At 37.7% G+C, this 15029-nt stretch overlaps 1 long non-coding RNA gene across 1 annotated transcript in view; it reads left to right on the forward strand.

Moving 5' to 3' along the window:
* Window positions 1–13677, forward strand: part of LOC141521132 (uncharacterized) — a 31303-nt gene extending 17626 nt beyond the window's left edge. The window contains exon 3 of the long non-coding RNA XR_012477852.1: window positions 13201–13677. This is a non-coding gene — a long non-coding RNA (uncharacterized LOC141521132). The remainder of the gene's footprint in view (window positions 1–13200) is intronic.
* Window positions 13678–15029: the final 1352 nt, after the last annotated feature.

Consider the following 15029-nt stretch of genomic DNA (forward strand, 5'->3'; position numbering starts at 1 on the left):
AGCTGGCTCTCTTCTCCTCCAACAGGGATCCTTTCCTCAGAGCTGCTTTGTTGTCTTAAAATCACTGTAAATAGCAATTATTTTCTGTTCTGGCTAGAAACTTTGAGTCTTCTTCTTGCAGACTGATATTTTTGTGATATTAAATTAGATCATCTTTTGTCTCAAGTGTTAGGTAATTCTTAGTCATTTAATGAGTATTGCGTTAGAGAAATTGAGGCATGGGAAAGACCTTAATTTAGAAATGCCAAGATGACCCATTGCATCCTGGGCCATCACCACTGTTCTTGATGTTTTTTCTTGTCACTGGACTTCCATGGCTCTGGAGGAGAAAGTGTGAAGCTGATGACTGTCTAGCTCTACCTCACTTACATCCAATTCGTATGCAAGTCATCACCCTTGTTATATCACTAGTTTTCTTCAAGAAAAAAGATGAACAATAACATTTTCTTCCTCTAGTTACTGACTCTCTATATCCACATCTATCTGGAGCACACATCTCTACACCCCGCTAGATGCAATGTCTCCTACACATGACAAGCTACATTTCAAAGCAACATGGACAATGGGAGGTGGGGAGTGGAGTCAGGTGAGGGGGGAAAAAAAAACCTCTTTCTTCCTCTCCTCTACCCCCAAAAAATTCTCTTTCAGAGTTGAATTCTTGTTTCACTTCTGGCTTCCTGCTTAGCCTAAGCAACCTTGCTCATAGAATCTTGGCCTCCTTCTTTTTGGTGATTGTCTCTACCTGTATCTCAGTTCTCCTAGCTCTGCACAGGTTTCTTACAGTTTCTCTTTCTCCACATTCTACTCCACATCAGGAACTAAGTTCCTCTTCTAGTCTGTCTCCTTGTACTTATTAAATTGATTTTTTTTTAGATTTTTTCAAGGCAATGGGGTTAAGTGGCTTGCCCAAGGCCACACAGCTAGGTGATTATTAAGTGTCTGAGGTTGGATTTGAACCCAGGTACTCCTGACTCCAAGGCTGGTGCTCTATTCACTGTGCCACCTAGCCACCCCTTAAATTGATTTTGAAAGGTCACACAAAGATATGGCTTCCTGTTCTTAATGGTTTGGCTTTACTTCCCTTCTGATTCAATCAGGGGACTCATAACTGTGTTTTTATAGTTTGTTTAACACCTCATTATCTCTACCCCTTTGCTGTGATTAGATTTGTGAAAGACCAAAGCCTGGCCATAAAGATAATTAATAGCTTACATTTACACAGTGCTTTTAACTTTTCTAAGTACTTTCACACCTTGAGATCATTCCTCCTCCTGTCAAGGAAACACACACAATGTTCTAGAAAAACTTGAAAGAATTTGTCTGCTGGCTTAAATCTATATAAGGTAATCTGCATTTAATTAATGTCTGTGGTTCTCTAAAAGCACAGAAGTCTTCCTTCTAGAAATCTGATATACTTCTCCTCCCTGAGATGGAGTAATCAGCCACTTTGTACTAGCTAAGTTTACCAGTAGTTCTCAGGTCAGTGAAGTTGATTGCTATGGTTACATGGGATCTTACATTATTTCAAACTCGGCATGGGAGAAATGCAAAAAGCAATACTATACTCAGGTAAACACTACCCTTTCCCTGACTTTATTTTCCTCAGAAAGTCCAAGTTAAAAATCAATAAGATTGTTCATGTATGCTTGGAAACAAAGCGCATTTTTCCTCAAAAAACATGGCAACAAATCTAGGGAAACTGTTGGGTTTGTTGGCGGGGATGATGGCAGATGAAGGATGAAGCAGGTGCTTTTTTAATTGCTGCAGCTGGTACTGAGTGTTTTTTCTTCATTCTTCACTTCATTTCCAATTATTGGCTCTAGTATTCATTAACTTTTTAGATGATGCATCTTAGGAGAGTCTAAAACAATTCTTCATTCCTCTCCTGTCCTTTTATAGAAAAAAGACAGTACTTGCTCTAGTATATATATTTTTGAAAATGACAAGTTAAATTATAGGCCTTTTCTCCTTTCAACAAAAAGACTCCTTGGAAAAAAGAAAACTGACCTAGATGCAAGTAGACATTTAATTGAATTCTGCCCAAATTACCATGGGCCCAATTTCAGAATCTGTTTCAGAAGACAACTTGGTAAAACTCAGTCAGTTCTATATAACTGAATGGAAAAAGTTATGGAGGATTTGTGTTAAGAATAATATATTTGATTTGAGCATTATATATATTTGAGAACATAACTTCCAAATCTCTAAAAAAGATTATAAATCCTCATTAGTTTATTGTCCTCTCTAAGGGCTGGAGTGAAATGTTTTAAAAATCACTTGATTTTTAATAAAATCTAATTTAATTCAATAATTAATTTAAAATATTTATTATTATTATTATTATTGTAGACAATATTCCTAAAAGTACAAATAAATAATATAAGATTTAGCCCCAAATAAAACCATAGAATATGGGTTTTACATTTGGATTTTAAAAAAATGTTTATACATGATAGGTCTTATTTAGGAATCTCTGAAATGTTTATTATATAAACCCCAGAATAATTTCATCCATAAATAGATTGCCTTTTCCATTTGGTCTGTCTTGGACATCCTTCATGATGGTAGCAAAAACCTTTGAAAAGCTTGCATCTTTCTGTCTTGTGCTTTGCTTGATATTCATTGATCGGTTGTTGAACAAAGGCATTTCTTTTGGGACATCTTTTGAGGAATCTTATAAGATTTTTGTCATGTATTTGTTGGAGGAAAGACTATAAGACAGCATTATGCTTTACCAAAAAAATTTGTATAGAAAAGTACAGTGGAATCATGTGTTTCCCTAGCCTTTCAGTCTATTGCATTACTACAAAAAATGTTTGCTGTAGGCTATTGTTTGTGAAAGACCTACTGCTCCCTTCTAGTTCCTTCATCATGGATACCCTCATTGTATGCATAGATTATTTATGCCCTTACCAGAACATACATCTGGATGGATAACTCATAAGAGTTGGTCCATCAGTACATATATCTAGGACAAATACTAAAAATGGACAATGAGCTGAGCCCAGAATTGAAAAGGAGAAGATGATCAGGGAGAGATTGCTTGTCTTTCAGAAACAAGTTCTGGCTTCCTTCCAAGGTGGAATGTTTTGAGTTCAGGCCTAGCAAATAACAAAAAAGAAAAAAAAGAAAAACCCCCACAAAACTACATGGTAACTGTTTAAGGAATAGCTTAGCTAAGTTTGATAGGGCTCAATGTCAGACTGACTCCAGGATAAAATGAATTTTCCAATGATAGAAATTCTTGAAGGCCATCTATTAAGACAGGGATAGACTGGAATCTTTGTTGATGTATCCACCATGACAAAATACATGTATTTTAAGTATCAAAATTTAAACTTTAAATAATAATAATTTACTTGTTTTGTGCCTATTGATCTCTTTTATGTATGTACACCTAAGAGATTTTGTTGCTGTTACTCATCTTTAAATATAGCCTTAGTCCATGTAAATGATGTTTAAAGAAATTCTTTGTTCTGTATCATATATATTTCCATATTTTCTTGTGGTATTCATATTTGTCATTTTTTGCAGAATAAAATACCTCATTATATTGAATATACCAAAATTTTATCACTTATTTGTTGGTTAATGTGTGTTGTTTCTAGTTTTTTTTTAAATAATAAATACATCAGTTCTTCTTGTATAGTCATGTTCACTTTTTTTTTTTGGCAAGGTAATGGGGTTAAGTGGCTTGCCCAAGGCCACACAGCTAGGTAATTATTAAATGTCTGAGGTCGGATTTGAACTCAGGTACTCCTGACTCCAGACTGGTGCTCTATCCACTGTGCCAACTAGCCACCCCCATGTTCACTTTTTTATTGTAATGATGTTCATATTATATAATCTGAACACTGAGTTAAAGAATTTTGTCCATAGTCCTAAACTGTTCTCAAAAAATCCAATACTGATTTACATTTACATTTAACATTCTTTATAATCTGGCTCCAACCTTTCTTAATAGATTGATTTCACAGTTCTTTCCATCACATTCTTCCCCTTATGTTCTAGTCAAACTGGCTTTACTTGGTACTCTCTTTGAGTATAAAATATCTCCTTCCTCCATGCCTTTGACTAGACTCCTAGCATCTGTCTAGCACACATCACCAACTGCCTACTAGACATTTTGAATTATATATTTCAATATATTATATATTTCAAAGTAACTCAAATTCACCACATCTAAAACAGAACTCATTGTCCTTCCACTAAATTCATCCTTCTCTGACTTCCCCATTTTTGTGGAGAGCATCACATTCTTTTAGTTATAAAGTTTTACAGCTTTGAATTCATTCTTGACTCTGTACTCTTACTTCACATAATTAATCAAGTGCCAAATCATGTCATTTCTCCCTCTTATTCTATATCTGTCCCCTTCTCTACACTCCTATGGCCACTACTCATCACTGCATACCAGAACTATGGTAATAGTTTCCTAATTGATTGCCCTACCTCAAATCTTTCCCCTTTCTCTTTCCACATAACTGAAAAAAAAAGACTTTTTCCCCAAAGCCCAGGTTTGACATGTTACTATCTTGCCCAATAGATTTCAATTGTTTTATATTGTGACTAGGATCAAATATAGATTCATCTGTCATTTAAAATCCTTCACAGGGCAGCTAGGTGGCGCAGTGGATAGAGCACCAGCCCTGGAGTCAGGAGTACCTGAGTTCAAATCCGGCCTCAGACACTTAATTACCTAGCTGTGTGGCCTTGGGCACGCCATTTAACCCCATCGCCTTACAAAAAAAAAACTTAAAAAAAACCCCATTCACAACCAAAATTAACCCTACTTTTCTGGCCTTATTATACTTAATTGCCCTTCATATACTCAAAAATTAGGCCAAACTGGGCCTTTCAAAAAAATTCCTTAATATCAATCCCTCCTTTAATGTATCCTTCTATTCTCTCTTCTTCCTTCTTTCCTCTTCCTTCTATTTTCCTATTAAATGAAATATATTTCTATAGGTATTGTGTATACATTCTTCCCTCCACTGACCAACTCAGATGAAAGTGAAGTTCACTCATCGACATCTCTCCCTATTCCTTCTTCTTTGCTGTAGACTTCAACTTCTGATCCGAGTCATATTAGATAATTCTCCTTCACCTTCCTCTCACTTTCCTTTGTTAGCATAATTCTCTTACCCTGTCATTCCATTCCTCTTTTAAGATCATAAAGACATTCAAGAGTCTTATGTTTAATTAGACTAACTTTCAAACCCTGATAATTATACAGTTCAGAGGAAACACATGCATCATCTCCTCCCAAGCAGTTTATTATTGTCTTAATTCTTTATCATTGTTCATTCATATTTGCCTCTTTTCTATTTCTCCTTAATCCTGTGCTAGGATCTTGAAATTTCTACTCTGCTCTGGTCTTTTCAACAGGGATGCTTAAAAGTCCTCTGATTATTCTGACTGTAAGCCTATATTCACTGCCTTCTGGAATATTATATTCCAAGTTCTTTGCTCCTAAAATGATCACTTCAATTATGTGTGAACCTGACTGTCCTCTGTACAAAAATTCTTTCTGGCTGCTTGCATAGTTTTCCTTTGATCCCAAAACTGGGTTTTTGCTAAGATGATACTAGGGGATTTTCATTGTGAGAGCTCTTTCAGGATGTGACCATTAGATACCTTTTATTTCCACTTTGCCCTCTGGTCCTAAAATATCTATGGAGTTTTCTTTTGTGATTTCCTGAAATAGCATGTCTGGTTCAAGTTTTGGTTATGTCTTTCAGACAGTCTAATGATTCTTAAACTTCTCATTTTTTTTTCATAGAAGCTGTTTTTGCTACAAGATCTTTTACATTTTCTTCTATTGTTTGAATCTTTTGGTTTTGTTTTTAATATTTTTTTCCTACTTTTTTTGCAAGGCAATAGGATTAAATGACTTGTCCACGGTCACATAGTTAATTATTAAGTGTCTGAGATCGCAGTTGAATTCAGATCCTCCTGATTCCAATATTTCTTCTTGTCTCAACGAAGTCACTGACCTTTTTTTGATTGATTCTCATTTTTTAGGGAGTTTGGTCCTAGGGTAAGATTTTTGTAACTCTTGTGCCAAGCTAGTAATTCCATTTCTAATTCTTTCTTCCATAGTTTTCATTTTTTCCTTGTCTGTTTTATTAGTCAGTCTGAGAGATGTGGGGTGGTAGCTCAGAGTTGTTTTAATTTACATTTTTCTAATCTATAGTGATTATAGATAGCTTTGATTAATTCTTCTGAAAAGTGCCTCTTCATATCCCTTGACCATTTAGCAATGAGGAGAAGTAATTATTTCTCTTACTTCCCCAGCAGCCAACTCAACCTCAAATTTCTGGAAACTTCTTGGGCCATTTTTGAGCATGCTAAGCCAGCCTTCCTTCTTGTTGGTCATCTCTATCTGTTTGCAGAAGCTTATCCTTCATATCTAGAATATACTTTTTCTTTACCTTATCATTTCACTTTATCCTCACCAAATCATAACTTGCTTTTATATATTTTTTAAGGTTTGTTAAATGTTTCATTTATAAATGTTGTATCATAAACATCTTTCAACAATCCTGAGAGGTATATGCTATTATTGTCTCCATTTTACAGATGAGGAAACTGAGGCAAACAGAGTAAGTCACTTGCCCAGGGTCATAAAGCTATTTAGCGTCTGAGGCTGAATTTTGAACCCAGATCTTCCTGACTTCAGACTGAAGCTACCTTTGGGAAATTACATCAGGCATTGAACATTATGACTATTACTAAGGAATGGGTTCTCATTCACCAGTCCCTTTTTTGTACTTAAGTCTCCTAGTTCCCTTTGGGTCTCTGTTCAAGAATCATTTCCTACAAATGACCCCTCCTGTTTTTCTAAGTCATTATTGTTCAATCCTTTCCTCCTCTATTTCTTTGTACTTATTTCGCATGTTTTATTTACTTATCTATGTATATGTTATTTTTCCATAGTGAAACATAAGTTCCTTATGGTCAGGGCCTATTTTTTTTTCTCTTTGATAGTATCTGATACATAGCAAGTGCTTAATAAATAGTTGTATAATTCAACTGAATTCCCATCAAAATTATTAAGGTTCCAGTTTTCTCATAATTCCATCAACATTGAATTTTATTGTTATTATTTATACATATTTTTATTTCAAAAATATTATATTTATTCAAGTAAAATGCAAATATTCTTTATTTTTCTCTTACAGAGGTGGTCCTTAAACTTTTTTTTTTTTTTGCTTAGGGCAGTCTTCATTGACCTGAAGAATTAGCACATACAATGTTTAAGTTGGTGACAAAGGAGGATTCTTGAGAATTTGGACTTTCTGACCCATTGTCTAGATTCTATAAACCTTCTGTCTTTCCTCTCCTTTTCTCTCCTCATCCTCTTCTTTCATTCCTTTCCCAGGACCCCCAGCAGACAAATAACCTTGGCTGTCTTCACAGATAGAACTTCTATTATGACCTTCCAGAAGCCAAGCTGGGAAAAATAGGCTGCAAGCTGTAGCTGGGGATTTCTAGGTAAAGCTATGACATTTGAGAACCACTGCCTGGAAAGTGTTTTCCAAAGGAATAGCTCATATTGATTTTTTGAGTCAAATCACTTAGCTTCCTAGGGTCCCAGGCACTTCCCTAAGAATATAAATGATAAAGATAGTTGTGATTGGAATTGGCAAAGAGTATTCCTCACTGGGAATGCCCTACATTTATCAAAGTACTCAAATTATCCAAATTCTCAGAAATATTCCTAAATTTGGAGTAATTTTATTATGTTTTTCTCTACTTGAATTCTGAAAAGTATATTTTGTACAAACTCACTTACTGTAATAAGGGATTTACAGGGGTTTTGCTTCAGTCTTCTATCTGTCTGACATCTTTGTTGTGAGAGAATGAGAGTTTTCACACAGGCAACAATTATAATACACAGCTGAGAAGAGACAGGACAGATATGGGGGGAGGTGATGTAGAGAGGGAACCCTTCTTAAATGCCAAATTATTTTGTAGTTAGCTAAGTGGAAGGAGTGCTTGGCCTGGAGTCTGGAAGAAGAGCTCAAAGCTGGCCTCAGATGCTTAGTAGCTATGTGATTGCAGGCAAGTCATTTAGCCTCTCTGCTTGTCCTAGTTTCTTCCATTGTAAAATGGAAATAATAACAGCACTTACTTTGTAGGACTGTTGTGAGGATTAAATGAAATAATTTATGTAAAATTATCTTAATACAGTGCTTGAGACATAGTAGATACAATATAAATGCTTGCTCCTGAATATTGAGGAGATGCTCATCAATTGGGGAATGACTGAAAACGATGTGGTACATGATTATAATGGTTCGCTGTTGTGCTATAAGAAATGTTGACCCAACTGACTTCTGAAAACCTGGAAAGACTTATATGAACTGATGTAAAGTGAAGTGACCAGAATTAAGAGAACATTGTCCACATTAACAACAGTATTGTATAATGATCAACTCTGATTGATCTAACTCTTCCCAGCAATATAATGATCTAACAATCCCAAAGGACTCTTGGTGTAAAATGTTATCTACAAAGATAAAAACTGATAGAGCCTGAATGCAATTAAAAGCATACTAATTTTTATTTTTTTTCCACTTTTTTTCTTTTCGTTTTTCTTCTTTCACAACATAACTAATATGGAAATATGTTTAATCTTTATTAAATGGCTTGCTGTTTCAAGAGGGAGGGAAAAAGGGAAGTAATTTGGAACTCAAAATTTTTTTTAAATGATTGTCAAAAATTGTCTTTGCATTTAATTGGGAATAAAATAAAATATTATTTAAAAATGCTTGTTCCCTTCCCCTTCTTGTATAGAGATTAGCAGTATATGGAATGCTACTATAAGTGGGTTTGATTTATTTATGTGAAAAGGAGACTTTGAAGCTCAAGGGAAAGTGAACTAGCAAGAAAAAATTTATGGGTTGGTTTAAAATTGTATTTAGTCGTAAGTGAAAAATAAACCACCCAAGATATGTGCAGTTTGTTCTCATAGAAATAACAGAAGTGACAGTGGAGGGTGTGTGGAATGTGGGCTCAGGCTCAACAGTGGGAAGAACAATGCTTCTCTTTTCATTCCTTTTGCCTCATTCCCATAGCCCTCAACTATCCATATTTTTTTAAGTGATAACTATACTACATTGAGATAAGACTTCCATTAAAACACTGAAAAAATCATTTGAATAGTCAACAAAGTTCCCAAGTAGGGAACTTGACAACGAAACCATGTCAGGTTTTCCACACCTTGTGAATGAATCAATTCAAATAATCTCCAGATGAGGTCCTCTCCTGTCATTCTCAATTTGCATTAGTTGTCAGGAATCATTTCCTTCAGATGCCATTTTCTCATCATGTCACTTTCATGCTTAAGGATCTATAATGGGTCCCTATAGCTGATCATACCCAATCTAAATTCTTCAGTTAGGAATTAAAAGTCCACTGCTAGTGGGACAACAAAGGGTAAAGGGAATTGCCCTCAGAATGAAGAGGTTTTTGGATTTTTCTTTTTGTACCTATCTATCTGTACACCCTTAATGAAATCACTTCACATCTTTGGTCTTCAATTTCCTCATTTATAAACAGAGGAAATTGGATTCTATTTTTAAGGACCTTTTCATCTCTAAAATTCTTTGCTCTCCGTAAACTGATCTGGGATAGGTGAATGTTATTTCAAACACAGAAGGAGGCAGCTGGGTGGATGGTCTTCTAGCAAGAAGACTTGAGTTTAAAATTTAGCCTCAGATATTTACTACTTCTATGACTTTGAATAAATCATTTAATCTTTTTGCCTCAGTTTTCTCATTTATAAAATGGAGATAATAGTATCCACCACCTGATGATGGTAATATTTGTCTTTTGTTCTCGAAGATGATCATGATATCAGGGAAGTGATGCCATGACAAGCACAGGAATTGAATTTGAGTTTGGGGAGGGGGGAGGGGTTATGCCAAGTCACAAGCCTTACTTTGCCCTCCAAAGTCATCTGGGTCTCGTGACCAGATATGAATCAGAATGACTGGAGATGACCCTGGATCTGAGGCAATCAGGGTAAAGTGACTTACTCAAGGTCACAAAGCTAATAAGAATCAATTGTCTGAGGTTGGACTTGAACTCCAGATTCTAAGGTCAGTGCTCTATCTACTGCACCACCTAGGGTTATTGTGAGGGTCAAATGAGCAAAAACTTGTAAAGTCCTTGGTCTATTGTGAATATTATATAAATGCTATATATCATTCCTACGTTGTCCTTATTTGCTTCCACAATTCTCTTTCTGTTTTCTTTTTCTCTTTAGTGGCCTTCTCTCTACATTCCTTCAGATCTTTAACTCTCTACTGGATGGACCATTCAACTGGGCTCCCAGCTTCTGCTTCTGTATTGAGTCCATGTCTGGCACTCATCTTTGTTGTCTGAGGGGAAGGTCACACCTTGAACATGTTTATTTCTTCAGGGGACTATCTCTGAATCTGTGGGTCATCCTTCAGTTAATGCTTCAGGCTCCTGGCTGGAGGTGGTTCTTTCATACTTGTCCAGTATGTCTGATGATATGGCAGATGGGGCATCAAGAGGAAACCAAGTTTTCTCCTCTCCCTGCCCTATTCCCAGTCCCGAGGGATCTCCTACACAAAATGTTCCTAAGTCTGAATTCCTCAACTTTCAAAACTGGAACTCAAACTGGGAATTCATCCAAGCTATTTAAAGTTCCTAAAATTGAGTCTAATGCACTTAGTTAGCCAATCTTACTCTTCTCTTCTTTTCTAATAAAAAAAGAATCATTAGAAGTAGATGCTTCTTGTTTACATGTTGTTATTTAGTTCAGATTGTTGTGACTCCATTTGGGATTTACTTGGCAAAAGTACTAAATTGGTTTGCCATTTCCTTCCCCAAATCATTTTACAGATGAGGAAACGAGACAGAGTTAAGTGACTTACCTAAGGGCACACAATTGCTAAGTGCCTAAGGCCAGATTTGAACTCAGGAACATGAGTTTTCTTGATTCCAGTTTCAGTATTCCATCCTCTATACTACTTATTTGCCTTTAACATTGTTGTCTACTTAAAAAAATAGAAGAAATTTTGCTTACAGGTAGGCAAAACAGGCAGCCATTTAAATGGCATAATTTTAGAATCTCCAAGAATACTTTTCTATCCCCTCAAAACCTTTCTAACCTGTTCTCTCAGCCTGAAATTCTTTTAATGAGAGACAAAGCCTTCCAAAATTAGAGTTTTAAAAAAAGAAAGACTGACTTAAATTCATTCACAATAAAGTGCAAATGACTGAGAGATAGTTCTGATGACAGGAAAGGAAGCTGTGAGGGAATGAATTCCAGAATATTTTTTTTTTACTTTGCAAACTTGCATAAGGGGGCATCTTCATTTGGATCACTCTATCAATAACTGTTTATTAGGCACTTATTATTTGCTAGGTACCATCCCCTGTTCTCAAGTTGTTTAAATCCTAATAGGTGAACTAACAGAAACAAATCAATGCTTACAAAATAGCTATAGTATAACCTGTGAAAGGAAGTCACTTGCAACTATATAGGTACTAGCAAAAATAAAGACTGGGAAAGGCCTCAGGAGGTGATTCAGTGTCAAGATAAATGCATGTCAGAAGGGAACTCATTATAGTGCTACCAAACCAGCTTCTCTTCTCAATTATTCCACTTCTTTTAGTGGTCCTGGGCCAGAATCTTCGTGACTCCTGTTCAATCTAGAACTTAAAAGAATCAGTTACCAAATCATGTCATATTCTTCACTGAAATAATGCTTATCATTCATCCCTTTCTCTCCATTTCTAACAGCTCATACTTGGATCATTGGGCAATCTCCTAGCTCCCATGTCTCCCCTTTCCGGCCTCTCCCCAAAATCTACATTATTGATATAAGAATGATCTTTCTAAATGATCTAAATGATCATGTCCTCCCACTCCTTAGAAACCTTTAATGATGCCTTACTATCTAAAAAAGTCTAAATCCCTTTTTAGCTAGCATTCACTATCAGACTCTTCTATCTAATGTATCCATTTTTTCAACCTTCCCTTCTAGGCCTCTCCATTAGCACTTAAATGCCTACCACTGCTAGGCAAAGACTCTTAATATGCTCCTGTCTGTTGTATTTATTTTTTCAAGTCTAGAATTTCTTGGCTTTAGCCAAATCGAGTATCTCATTTTATTGTTGTTGTTGTTGTTCAGTGTCCAATATTCCATGATCCCATTTGAGGTTTTCTTGGCAAAGATACTGGAGAGGTTTTTCATTTCCTTCTCCAGTTTATTTTACAGTTAAGAAAACTGAGGCAAACAAGCTTAAGTAACTTATCCAAATATCACACAGCCAGTGACTATCAAAGGCCAGATTTGAACTTAGGAAGATGAGTCTTCCTGACTACAGCAACACTTAGCTGACCCACTGCACTACATAGAGCCTATTTATTGTTTCCCAAATTAATCATTCATAGTCCTGTTTCTATTTCTAGTTCACAACTTCCTCCCTTGATATCACTCCACCTTCAGTGTCCATTCTCTCCTCTGAATTCAGTATATAATTCTTGGCTATAACATTTATTTGTCAAATAGTAATAATAATAATGATGATGATGATGATGATGATGATGATGATGTTTGTCCTTCATTTACAAAGAAGACCATGACATCAGGGAAGTGATGCCATGACAAGCACATGAATTGGAGTTGAGTGAGGGGGCTATGCTAAGTCACCAGCCTCACTTTCTCCTCCACAGCCATCTGGGTCCAGTGGCCAGATATAAATCAGGAAGACAGGAGATGACCCCAAATGTGGGGTCAATCAAGTCACTAAGGATAACAACAGAAGGTAGCATGTACCATGTTTTTAAGTATATGCATTGTCTGTTCAATTAGATTTTAAGTCTTTTGAAGGCAGAAATACGGTTTATTACTTCTTTGTATCCTCAGTGTCCAACATAGTTCTACCTAAATAAATAAATGTTTATTATGCCTGATGTCAATGATGATGATTTGTTATAAAGGTAGCGTGGTTTTGAGTAGTGTTCCTAGAGAAGTAAACATCTTGGAGACAGAGCCAAGAGCCTCTCTTAGGGGCTTTCTCCAAAATATTTCAAAAACATTAAAATTATGACTCTAACTAAATTTTCAAGAGACAGAACTCACAGAAAGATTCAGTGAGGAAATTCTCCAGCCCAGGGAAACTGGGAAATAGTAGAAAAACTCTCTTCCGCAGGATTGGAGGGGTGGCTGTGCCAGAGCAAAGAAGTTCAGCCTCACAACTTGGAAAATCAACAGGGAAACCTCTGCCAAAGCAAGCACAAAGCCAAGGTCCTCAATGCAGTCCTGGCAACCAGCATGGACATGACAGCCCAGATCCAGGACACTGAAGTAGGCACGTGGAGTCATCCAGCAAGAGCTTCCAGGCAGCTGCACCCTGAGTGCTCAGCCCACGGAAGGTAAGGGAGTGGAGGGAGACTACTGGGGTCTGTCCTCTGTCCCTGGCATAGGACTCTGGGGCTCTGACCACATTCAAATCCTGGTCACAGTCTAGGCCCCACATAGATCAGGGACTCCCCAGCCCCATGGCAGAGGGGTGAGATTGTGGACATTCATAGACCAAGAGAGCAGTTACAGCCTAACACACTGAGGTCCTTGTGAGGATATCCCAATAAAACTCAAAAACTCAGGAAGCACTCCAAAACTGGGCACAGGCTGGGGAACTGAGTAAACAGGAAAAAAAAGGAACCTGACCATAGACAATTACTTTGGTCTCATGGAGGACCAAAATACTCAATCTGAAGATGAGAAAGTCCAAGCTTCAGCATCTAAAGACTCCATGAAATATGGAAGTTGCGTGCAAGTGATAACGGAGCTCAAAAAAGATTTTGAAAATCAAGTAAGGGAGATAGAAGAAAAACTGGGAAAAGAAATGAGAGAGAGATGCAGGAAAAACATGAGCTTAGTTAAGGAGATCCAAAAAAATGCTGAAGAAAATAACATGTTGGGGGGGCGGAGCCAAGATGGCGACATGAAGGGATCGAGTCTTAGGAGCTCTCTGATAAAACTCATAAGCTAAGGACTCTAACTAAACTTTCGAGAGACAGAACCCACAAAGGGACCCAGCGAGGCAGTTCTCCTACTCAAGGTAACCTGGAAAACAGCAGAAAGGCTCTGCTCCCCAGGGTCAGAAGGGTGGCCCGCCAGAGGGGTGGCCCCCCAGAGCAAAAGAACTTCAGCCTCCCGGAGGCAGCCCCAGGGCGCTAGGAGCCTCAGCTCACAGCAGCGGGGGAGTCTCCTGAGCTGCACCCCGAGGAGCACCGGGCACAAAGTGGGGGAACAGCAGGGGACCTCTGCCAGAGAGAGCATGTGGAGCCCAAGCCTCAGGGCACACAGCAAGCAGCTTGGTCTTTCCCCAGCCCTGATCCAGGAAACAGAAGCTGGTGGCACAGGTAAGCAGGAGCCCCCAGGGCATGAGCCCATTGAGCTGAGGGAGGGGAGTGAAGAGAGAGAGAGAGAGACTGCAGAGCTCTGTCCTCTGTCTCTGGAACAGGACTCTGGGGTTCTGACCACATTCGGATCCTGATCACAGTCTAGGCCCCCCCAGAGAACAGCAGGGTCCCCCTCCACCTCAGCCCTGTGGCAGAGGGGGGGCGCATATGGTCACTCACAGACCAGGAGGAAGGACAGAGCCTCATACACTCCTTGTGGGAGTGCCCCAAAAGCTCAGGAAGCACCCCAAAACCAGGGCCAGGCTGGGAAAATGAGTAAGCAGGGAAACAAAAAGAAGACTATTGAAAAATATTTTGCAAATGAGCCCAAGAAGGATCAAAATACTCAGTCTGAGGATGAGAAAGCACAAGCTCCTGCATCTAAAGACTCCAAGAAAAACAGAAATTGGGCTCAGGCTATGACAGAGCTCAAAAAAGACTTTGAAAATTAAATGAGGGAGTTGGAAGAAAAACTGGGAAAAGAAAGGAGAGAAATGCAGGAAAAACATGAAAATGAAGTCAGCAGCTTAGTCAAGGAAATCCAAAAAAATGCTGAAGAAAATAGCATGCTAAA

The sequence above is a fragment of the Macrotis lagotis genome, chromosome 4 (genome assembly GCF_037893015.1).
Source record: "Macrotis lagotis isolate mMagLag1 chromosome 4, bilby.v1.9.chrom.fasta, whole genome shotgun sequence".
NCBI classification, from domain to species: domain Eukaryota; kingdom Metazoa; phylum Chordata; class Mammalia; order Peramelemorphia; family Peramelidae; genus Macrotis; species Macrotis lagotis.